Below are 10,287 nucleotides of genomic sequence, written 5' to 3' on the forward strand. Positions count from 1 at the left end.
CTACCTACTCCATGTTTAAGGTGACATTAGTTGACAAAATCTAATCATCAAAATATGAATAAATGAATGAACCAAAACATGAAAAGTCTAGTTGCAATTGGAGTTATACAACAGTTAGAGCGTAACATTACAGGGAAGTTTTGATATATCTTTTGTAGAAAAAGCTATAGTGCTTTTGATCACAATAATGAAAATGATTATATCGACTGGTATTTTGGTGAGAACTTATGATATTTAACTGAAACATATTTATTTGGACTAATTCATCAAAGTAAAGCAGAAAAATTAATGTGTTTCTGCACACAGTAGGCCTACTACAGAAAGGGTATCCAGGCCTTACATGGGCATTGCGGACATGCTTCACAATTATGCAAATATCTTGGCAATGAAACAAGATAAATACCTAGAAATTTCTGTACTGGTTTCTTCAGATACAAATCTGCACAATTATGCGGAAAATGTGGAAAACATAACAGTAAAATATGAATATATTATGATTTTTTTTTAAATCATGGTATTTTTCAATAATACATTTTTCATTTGGGATAAAAGACATTGTAATGATAGCTGTAATTCATCAAAATAAAATTTTGTTGACTTAAAAATTTCAATCTATCTTCTTTAAAATGGCATATGACATGGATGCTAGAAATATGTTTTTGAATCATTTCCAAAACACATAAGTGGCTAAAAACCTAGACATTTAAAATACCTGTTGCAGTCTAGGAATTGGTAATTCAGTTCCCAATACCCCTCCAATTTCCTTTATTACATAGCCATCATTATGCTGAACATTTTCAACTCTAAAAACTTTGATGTGGAGGATGTCATTTATTCTAAAATTCATGCCTATATGAATAAGTGCAAATATCATATATAATTTGTGAAGTATATCTTCATACACAGTGGCCAATGCGGAAGAGGTAGACCGTAGAATAACAATAATTTTCACACATGTAGATGGCCAGAGGTTGCTCTGTGGTTTATTACTACTCACAAGTTTCATGCAACCTACACAAGGTGTCATTATCAGGCAACTATATTGATGTGATAAATTGCCTGATGATTGCATCTCGTGTGAGTTGCGTGAATCTCAAAGTGGCAATAAAGCAATGATGAACCTCTAGTCATCTACCCGTGTGAATGTTATTGCTTTATTACACATACATGTACGTATATCTTTATATAAACACCTGTATATTCATAGACAATGCACATACAATGTATAAACTTTGGTAGCACGACATCTACTCCTGCGACAATTGCTCCGGTCTTATTTTCTCCAAGGATTAGGATTAGGGTTGGGATTATGTTTGAGGGTAGAATTTGTGTTTGGCTTAGCATGCAAATATTTCATGGGAGCAATGTCGCAGGAGCAAATGTCATGGAACAATAAACTTCATACATACATTCATACTACATGTATACAGCTAAATATGCATGCAAATTTTCATCTCACCTGAATGATATCAGATGATTATCACTCAGAAACATATGCAATTTTTGTGGATTTCCATTTTGTGGATAGGAATGTTACCATTCTTTGCTGTGGTGAAGCAGCGTTAGTTTGGATTGAAGATCAAAACAGATGGACTGGCTCAAGTTTACCGGACTGCAATGGCTTGCCACTGTTTGATTAGCAGTTTCCTGCAACTTTTTTTCTGCCTTTGAAAGAGGCAAATGCACACACACACAGTTAGAACTTGAAACAAACAGGCCTCACTCTAAGATATTAGGTATAATAATAAAAGTGGAGTCTGATAAACTGCTCATTCGTAAAAAAAGAAAAAGAAGAAAAGATACTCATGAAACTGTGGAAATAGAATGAACAGGTATGCTACATAATGACACAGTGGGCCTATCATGAATTGAAGATAGAACATAAGAACAATAAGCAAACAAACAAGATATACACATATACACGTATCACATGTAAACAATTGTCAATGCAAATTGAAAAGGTAGGTTTTGAGGTTCAATTTGAAATCATCAATAGGAGGTGTTTGTTGCAGAGATATTGGAAGGTTGTTCCAAAGTTCTAGGCCAATGTATAGAAAAGTATGATCCCCCTACTATGTTCGGTCTGAGGTACCTGTAAAATTTGTGAAGTTAGAGGAGCGGAGATTTGGTGATGGATGGTTGGTGAAGATGAAGAGTATTTTGAAGATATGTAGGGGCAAATCTGGGCAATGTACGGTAGACAAGAAGTACAATTGTGAAGGGAATACATTTTTCCACAGGGAGTCAGAGGAGGGTCAGAAGTACTGGGGTAATACACTGTATGTGTTGTTTTCTTTGTGTAGGTGAGTAATCTGTATCTGTATAGATCTGTATCTGTTTCTGTATCTGTATCTGTATTGTATCAGTACCTCCCTCCAGTAACATCACACACAACATGGTAGAATAAATCATAATTGATGTAACAGACAGGACGAAATCCATACATGCTTGGCTATTTCTTAAAAATTTATTCTCTATCTCTGTACAATAGTTTCATATAAATATTCTTCTTGTGACATGCGCAACATAGTTTTGACCACACAGCCATTGAGAGATAAGTAAAAAAAACAAAAAAAAAACCAACATAAGCGTATCTTGATCAGTCTTTTGTACGATCCTACAGCACTTTACGCATTCTCCTTTTAAATGCTAACATAAGTATATACTGTATGCTGGAAAGTACAGGAGCTTAACTACAATAAAACTAACGCCTGTATGTAGAATTCAATAGAATAAATAGAATTCCAGTACCCTTAGGGTGTGAGATATCTAAGAAAGTAATGCACCACTTTGATTGGATCAAACTTGCTGGAATGTAAGTATACAACAACAGTGTCTATTAAAAATAGGAAAAGAAAAAAAGAAGCTACAATATAGCCACTAAAAGTAAACACAAACATGTTATACAACTCTTCTTTCCCCAATGTTGTCATGGTAAAGAGAGCTGGGCAAAACTATGTATGTATGTGGATCATCTCAGCAGTATATTGAAATTCATATTCATGAAAAAACAACAAATGTACAGAATATCAATGACCTACTATGACAAAAACATATATCTACCCTCTAGTGCATTTGCACAAAGAGCCAAAACAAAGAAAAGAAAACCTTGGATTCAGTATGTTACTGACAGGTTTACTCCCAAAACAGTAAAATCTTAATTCTTCCACATCTTCTCTTTTGTATGCTTTTTCCGCTCCTGCTGGACATTCTTCTTTTACATCAATAACATACACATCCCCAAATTGAAATGTTGACTGTAAAACCTTAAATATTAATGGCATGAAATTTTCACAATTTAGAGCCAACTGCCATTATCACAGCACAAAATTTTAACGAACTGCCACTGGCATTCAATTCATAGAGTGTAGACAAGAATTTCGCATTCATTTTAATTTCACAAATCTTGGCTCTTCACAAAAATTCGCGAAAATTTCTGGTCTTACAGTACCAAGCAACCGATTACAGTCACTGTGGTGAATGATTGACACACTTATCTGGGAGCTTTAAATAAATTTTTCAAAGAGTATTATCTGTGTGCGGGACACTCCTAATAACTTCATCTTCACCTCAGTTGTTCCCAAGTTTCAAAGACAAGAAATGCAATGGATGCTTTTTCAGGAAGTCCATTCATTGCTGCCAAAGCTACTGATTATTATGTGAGAACATCACCAAATACAGCCATTTGCATCTACCACTGGCCCTCGTATCCCCTCATCCCGTTCAGGAATGTACAATCTGGTGACAGATGATATCTGGAGTTTCTCATTGTCACACAGTAAAAGAGGAGAAAAGAGAGAAAATATAAAAATAATGGCAGACACCTGTATATCATAGCTTGCAGCTCATTCATCAATATGTGGCAACAGAGCAAGCCTGGAAACTGTCAGTTTGACTTTTTACATCATTGCACAATATCAGAAAAGAACCCAATATTGCAGAAATGAAATGGCAGCATTTTTTTTTTTTTTTGTTGTCCATTGCATAAAACACACACATAGTCTGTTGCCACTTATCATTCCTATCCGCCTATTCATCTACTCTGTATGACAGGAATACGCAATAAAATTCACAAATAAATCTCTCTCAGTCGTGAGATATTGCTCCACCTGTTGCTACCTGTTTCCATGACAACCGCAGAAACCAATCCTACCTGTTCCCATCACTTTTGAGATTATTTCTCTTTGAACCTGCAAATTCAAACAATACACAAAAAAAGTCTCCTGTGTTCTTCTTGTTACTACGACAAAGCACTTGCACACATTTTTAACAAATATATGGGACTTTCCATTAAAACCAGACAGGTGGTAATGGACAGTCGATAAGATAAATTAACTGAGTATACTCTAGCGGTCAGCCTGGTCGTCACTTCTGAACATGCACGATCATGGCCCAGAGCCATGTAGCCAGTAATTGACAGAATACCACTGGATGATGATGTGCATAAATCATCAAGGGGTGAAGCATGCAAATATTATCGCATTCATTACTTTGTTGCTAGGTGGTGTTATACAAAATATTCCATGGCACCATGTGCTGCTCCCTCAGAATACTATAAACAAAACAATTTCTTTCTTTGAAGTCAGTCCACACAAGCATTTATTCATTCATCAGTCACTCAGTGAGTGGAAGATACCCACTTTCTGATACTGAACAAGAAGACCTGAGAACTTTATCTGGGCATCAAAACAATAAACGACCATCTTTGTACATATTGTACATCAATGTTTGTTGTGAAGTTCTTCAAAAGTGTCATATTGTGTGGGAGTTGAGTGTGAAAGGTACGCCAGTGTGCTGAGAATGCAGCATTGCTGAAAATCATCCAATAACATTTGGTGGGAGTGGTGAGATGAACTCCCATTACTTGTAAGCAACAATAAATACCATCAGCTGAGACTTTATTTCTGTGCTGTGTTATCCAGAAGTATTGCCTGACACAGGAGAAGCTGAGAAGTGCCCATGCTGGTGGTAACGTAGTTGCTGGAGCACTGTCTTGGGACTCAAAAACTTTGTGAGTTCCAACATCGAGAGAGACCGGGGAAGTAGAGCCCCCCTACATTACATTGGTCATCCGCAACGCAGTTGTGATGTCGTCAGCACCAACACTGGGCAACCAGTTCCAGGGTTGCTTTGCAGACAGACATGGAATCGAGGGGCTGGCAGAATCAACACATGTTCGAAAGTGGGCAGTGCTGTCAGAAAAGGGTCTGGGACCCAAGGAGGCACAAGACTATAGTGAGTATCTGACAGCTGGCTGAACCAATGTGACAGCAACAATAGTGACCATACAATGAGTATTGCCAAGGAGAGTTGACTGATAAGGGGGAGCAAAAAAGACTTAGCAAAGGGGTTCCATGTGAGCACGTTCTGGCAGGCACTTAAAAATTTTAAGTTTGCTTTGCCAGTTCAGTGGATGGATGGTGAAAAGACTGGACATGCTGGTACGTGTAGTAATTGCAGTGTATGGAAATGAAGACTTCAGTATTACACACACACACTGTAGAGCCGCGCATGCCCTATGCGTAATAAAATTTGCTTTCGAACTGCACTTGAAAGTATCACAAGTGATTTCTTTAGTGTCTTCATTGTTGTATTAATGTACCAAAATTACATGTACATAACAACAAATGTGGCGACGAGGATAAACTTGGATTGCATCTTCTTGACTTGGTAACGTCTGGGAGTCAAATCATGGCTACTTTTGGAGAGACTCCAACTCTCCTATATTCGACGGGAGATCTCCCGCGAAAGCCCATTTTTGCACAATCTCCCGTTCTCCCGTTTGAGATTTGATTTCTCCCGCCCTGGTTCTGTGTCTCCCGGTGGAAAGGCTTTCTTACTTATTTCTATCGTATGTTGAAAAAATAAGCCTTAGATAGCACCAGAGAACATCTAGAATCCTAGGAACTTTGCGCTTCGCACACATCAACATGGAGTCTCCCGTTTGCTAGGGGTTTCGGGCGGGAGAATCTCCAGATCAGAAGGTGCTTGGGGTTGGAGTCTCTGCTTTTGCGGCTATAGGCGAATTTCATGAGGATGACACAGCCACAGTGGTGGAATGGCAGTTTTCACCCATTTATTCCCTGCCTCGGAGCAACAGACAATGTGAAGAAGAAAGACCGACATATGGAAGCTGCTGAAGGGATGTGGAAAGGGCTCAAGGACCTTGGTGTAAGAGACACTATGTCTGCTCACCCTTTCACGTAGGAGGATTCAATAGTTGATATGGAGGATCCTCCCGCAGCCGAAGCTGGGAGCCACAGATAACGTGAAGAAGAACGATGCATTACACATTGGCGTGATCTCTCTGAGGAATTGGAGGATGAAAAATTCACTTTGAGGAACTCATGGCTTTTGACACAGGCATACAGCATCCTCCTTCGCTAGGCTCTGATGAAAATCCTTCCAGAGGCAGTACATGTCACGATATGACATATTTTGTATTTATCACATAATAACATGTCTCATCTCATTGATGGCTATCATGTAAGAATCGATGTTGCTCTAATTGTTCAATAAGTAGTGCGACTTTTAACCCTAAAAAGGCCGGGGCGGCAAAGATTATTGAGTGATGTAAATTATGTGATCGAGATGGGGGATAAGAGGAAGAAACAGAGATTGTTTCACCCCAACACGCAGTGAGTGTTGACGTCATTCATGAGTTTACAAACATCCAAAGAAAAAGTGACAATCTCGGATGGACTGACATGATTGAACATGACTTAGTGACATCCAATGACCATCCCACTATGCAAAAGGCCTATTGGCTGAGAGATACAGTGAAAAGGGAGCTAGACGAAATGCTTGAGGCAGGGGTAATTTCTCTGTCAGATTCACCATACGCTAGGCCCTTAACTGTTGTCAGAAAGACGGATGGGTCACTAAGAATCTGTGTAGATAATCAGAAAGTAAATCAGGTGACAGAAGTTGGTGCCTACCCTATGCCCAACATGGAGGCTATAATTGATGAGTTAGGGAAAGCCAAACGCATGAAAACCATTGATCTAACCAAGAGATATTGGCAAGTTCCTCTTACAAAAGAGGCAAGGAAGAAATCGGCATTCATAACCTTGTTTGGTCTTTATGAGTTAAATTTCATGCCATTCGGCATGAAAGGCATGCCCATGACTTTTCAGAGATTGGTAGAACAGGTCCTGCAAGGTGTAAATGAATTTTCAAACATACTATATGTGACCGTGCACCACAAAACAAACAAAAAGTCGCACCCTTCATTTCAAATGAGGACTCAAAAAAGGTGAAATGGTTCAACTAAGTCAATCTGAAGTTTTTCATATTTTCTGAAAGAGCTATCCTTCTTCCACATTATTCTTCAGTTTGGTAGCTTAACATGAATGGGAAAGTGTGTTTTTAGCAGTTTTTGTACAAGGGGCAAGAGTAGAATGATCAGGTATGTCTTTAGTTAGAGGTAGCTTTTCATGTCTAGAAATCCTTTGTACTCTTCACTTTCAAGTCTAATTACTTTTGAAAGAATGACGCTACTGCTTTGAAAGTTGGCAGTCATCATGGGCAGAATGTGCTAATAGAACATGCTCAATTTCAGCTAAATCTGATAATCCCTTCATTGTTGTTGCTCCAGTGGTTTACATCCTGTGTTTTGTCCCTTTCATGGCACAGCTAGCACGGCTTGGTAAAGATTAAGCGCTTGAATAGACTGTGTACTTCAGAGCCTCTTTTCTCAGTTCACAATTTTCCAGAGTGTGTGCCTTCTTTCCAATATTAAGGTAGGTTAGGTGAGTCTATTTGAATTGAGTTATACATCATTTTAAAGCTTAGAGTCTGCTCTTTCAGAATCTGCCCTTAACTAAAGATCCATGTCTGGTGACTTTTTGTTGGTTTTGAGGTGCAGGGTCACATATGGATGATATCATCATCTACAATGAGTCATGGGAAGAACATCTTGCTCACGTGGGAGATCAAGGTGCCTGGTAGACTGCCAGCGGCTGACTTGACGGCAAAACCGAGCAAATACACAATTGCACAAAAACAGGTATCATACCTTGGCTGTTTTGGATGAGGGATGTGTCAAACCAGAGCCTGCAAATCGGTGGATATCCTCTGAAACTACACAGTAAAATATATAAACAAATTTCCAGCATGGCTTCTGTAAGTAAGCTAAACTGCCACTTTTCCACAATATGATATCAACAATGCTCAGTTCAAGACACATTTTGCTGAATTTACACCAAATACAATATTTACTGTCACATACTCCTGCATTACACAAGCTTGCTTGAACGGAAAAATGCTCCATAAAATACTGTCAAGTGTTCTTCCAGTACCTTGTACTGTTGTAACGCCCTTTCATTCTCCAAGTAGCGTAAAAACAACACTGAGAACATTACCAGGATTTTGAAAAACACAAATCATTTGTTTTGCTAAAAAGAAACCCATAGATATCTTATGCTCTGTTGCAATGGCTCTCACTGTATCTGAAGCATAAAAGCAGAAAGGGCGATCAACCCCCTGAAAATAAAATAAAATTGATATCAGGTCTTGCAAAAATAAAAATTTTGGCATAAAACGGGCAGAGCATGAGCACTTATGACATTCTGCACATTGTGTGTTAACTCATTCCATACTGAATTCTGAAATCCCCATAGACTTAATACACGGGCCACCAGGTTCCCGTATGGAACGGGTTAATCAATTCAGCATTGGAGAATGCACAAAACTCTTATCTAATATAAAAAAAATTATCCCTCTGAAACTCGAACCTGCAACATTATTACATCAATTTCATCATGATCCACAGATTTTTGCCAAGAAAAACCACCAAACATTCACTGCAAGAGGAGACAGTCTAAATTCAGAGATTGACTTGAGATTCAAAGAAAACCATTTGGACTTAACCATTATTACTGTTTTGTACGGTATAATCAAAGAACCAATATACATATTTCTCATACAAATTCGATGTGAATCAGCCTTTCCTTTTCATAAAAAATGCAAGACTGACTATCAGTGGACATTTGTTTTTTTTGTGGGTTTTTTTGTGGGGGGGGGGGGAGGGGGGCCTTGTCAATATCTTTGGCTTGCTATGCTTGGCAATTATTAATTCATACTTGCACAAAACACACCTACTTCCCATACAATATTCAGGTTATGCACATGAAATAAGTCAGGTAATATTGTTTTTCGACAGAAAAAAAAACACAACTTGCAAGTGTACAAAAACAAACACAAAACAATATCATGATAAGGCAATTACTTGATAAAAAGTATATTTCAGTTTACTTTCTAACACTCTTAGAATTAAACAATGGTATTCTTGTTTCATGGACTTTTCAACTTCTATTTGTATGTACTGTAATTGTAGTTACCATCTTTCATGGAAGAACCATATCTAAAGGAGATAAATCCTTCACATTTGTTTACAAAGTATTCCTTTTAACATTCTTGATAGGCCTGTCCACTAAAATAGACCAGAAACATATGTTGCATGCTCTCATTCAAGAATTATGATTACACTAAGCTTAGAAGAAGTTCTAATGAACAGATTTACTTAGTATATGAACAGGATCTCCAAAATGATGGTAATACAAGGCAGTGAAACATTGAATTAGCTGGTAAAAAAGAAAATATAAATACAAATATCTATCACTGGCTTATGAAAGGATAAAATATCACCTTAACAACATTTCCGCTCAGTTAAACTCAATCTAAAAACAATACCACCAAGCTTTGTATTGAAAATGTGAATCTCATGCCTAATTGCTAAATGATTCAAGATTTACAGCCAGAACGATTCAGACATGCCTTGCCTCTGGTATCAAACCAAAAAAGCAGGTAAAATTAGGAGGAGAGGCAGTAATATATCAATCACTTCAGTGCCTGACTTCTCCTTGCTCTTTCACGCACTCACTCACCAACACACGCACACACACACACACACACAGTGATTCCGAACATTATTGAGTTGTCTTTTTTATCACCTATTTCGGTCCCCCTCTTGTAAGGAACATAAAAAAAAAACTACATAAGGAAATGAAAAACTTAAGTTAAACATGGAGAGACCTTGCACATTGAGAAAACTTCTGTAAAGTGAATGAGCCATTCACCAAAAACCATGTGAAACATTCGTGAGCCTTTCACACCATGGCCAGCATTGTCACTCGCAAATCTTGTTAGGCCTGTGTGAACTTCCTTGACTCTACCAGCACTACTCATAATGTAAAATCCTACATTGGCAGGATTGATAAGATGCAGGTGTGGTTTGGTTTCCAATGAAGTATCACACTTTAAGTACATCCATAGGATCCTCCTTGA

This window comes from Diadema antillarum, unplaced genomic scaffold (genome assembly GCF_040938485.1).
Source record: "Diadema antillarum isolate AM-2024a unplaced genomic scaffold, OU_Dant_1.0 seq00000491_RagTag, whole genome shotgun sequence".
Classification (NCBI taxonomy): domain Eukaryota; kingdom Metazoa; phylum Echinodermata; class Echinoidea; order Diadematoida; family Diadematidae; genus Diadema; species Diadema antillarum.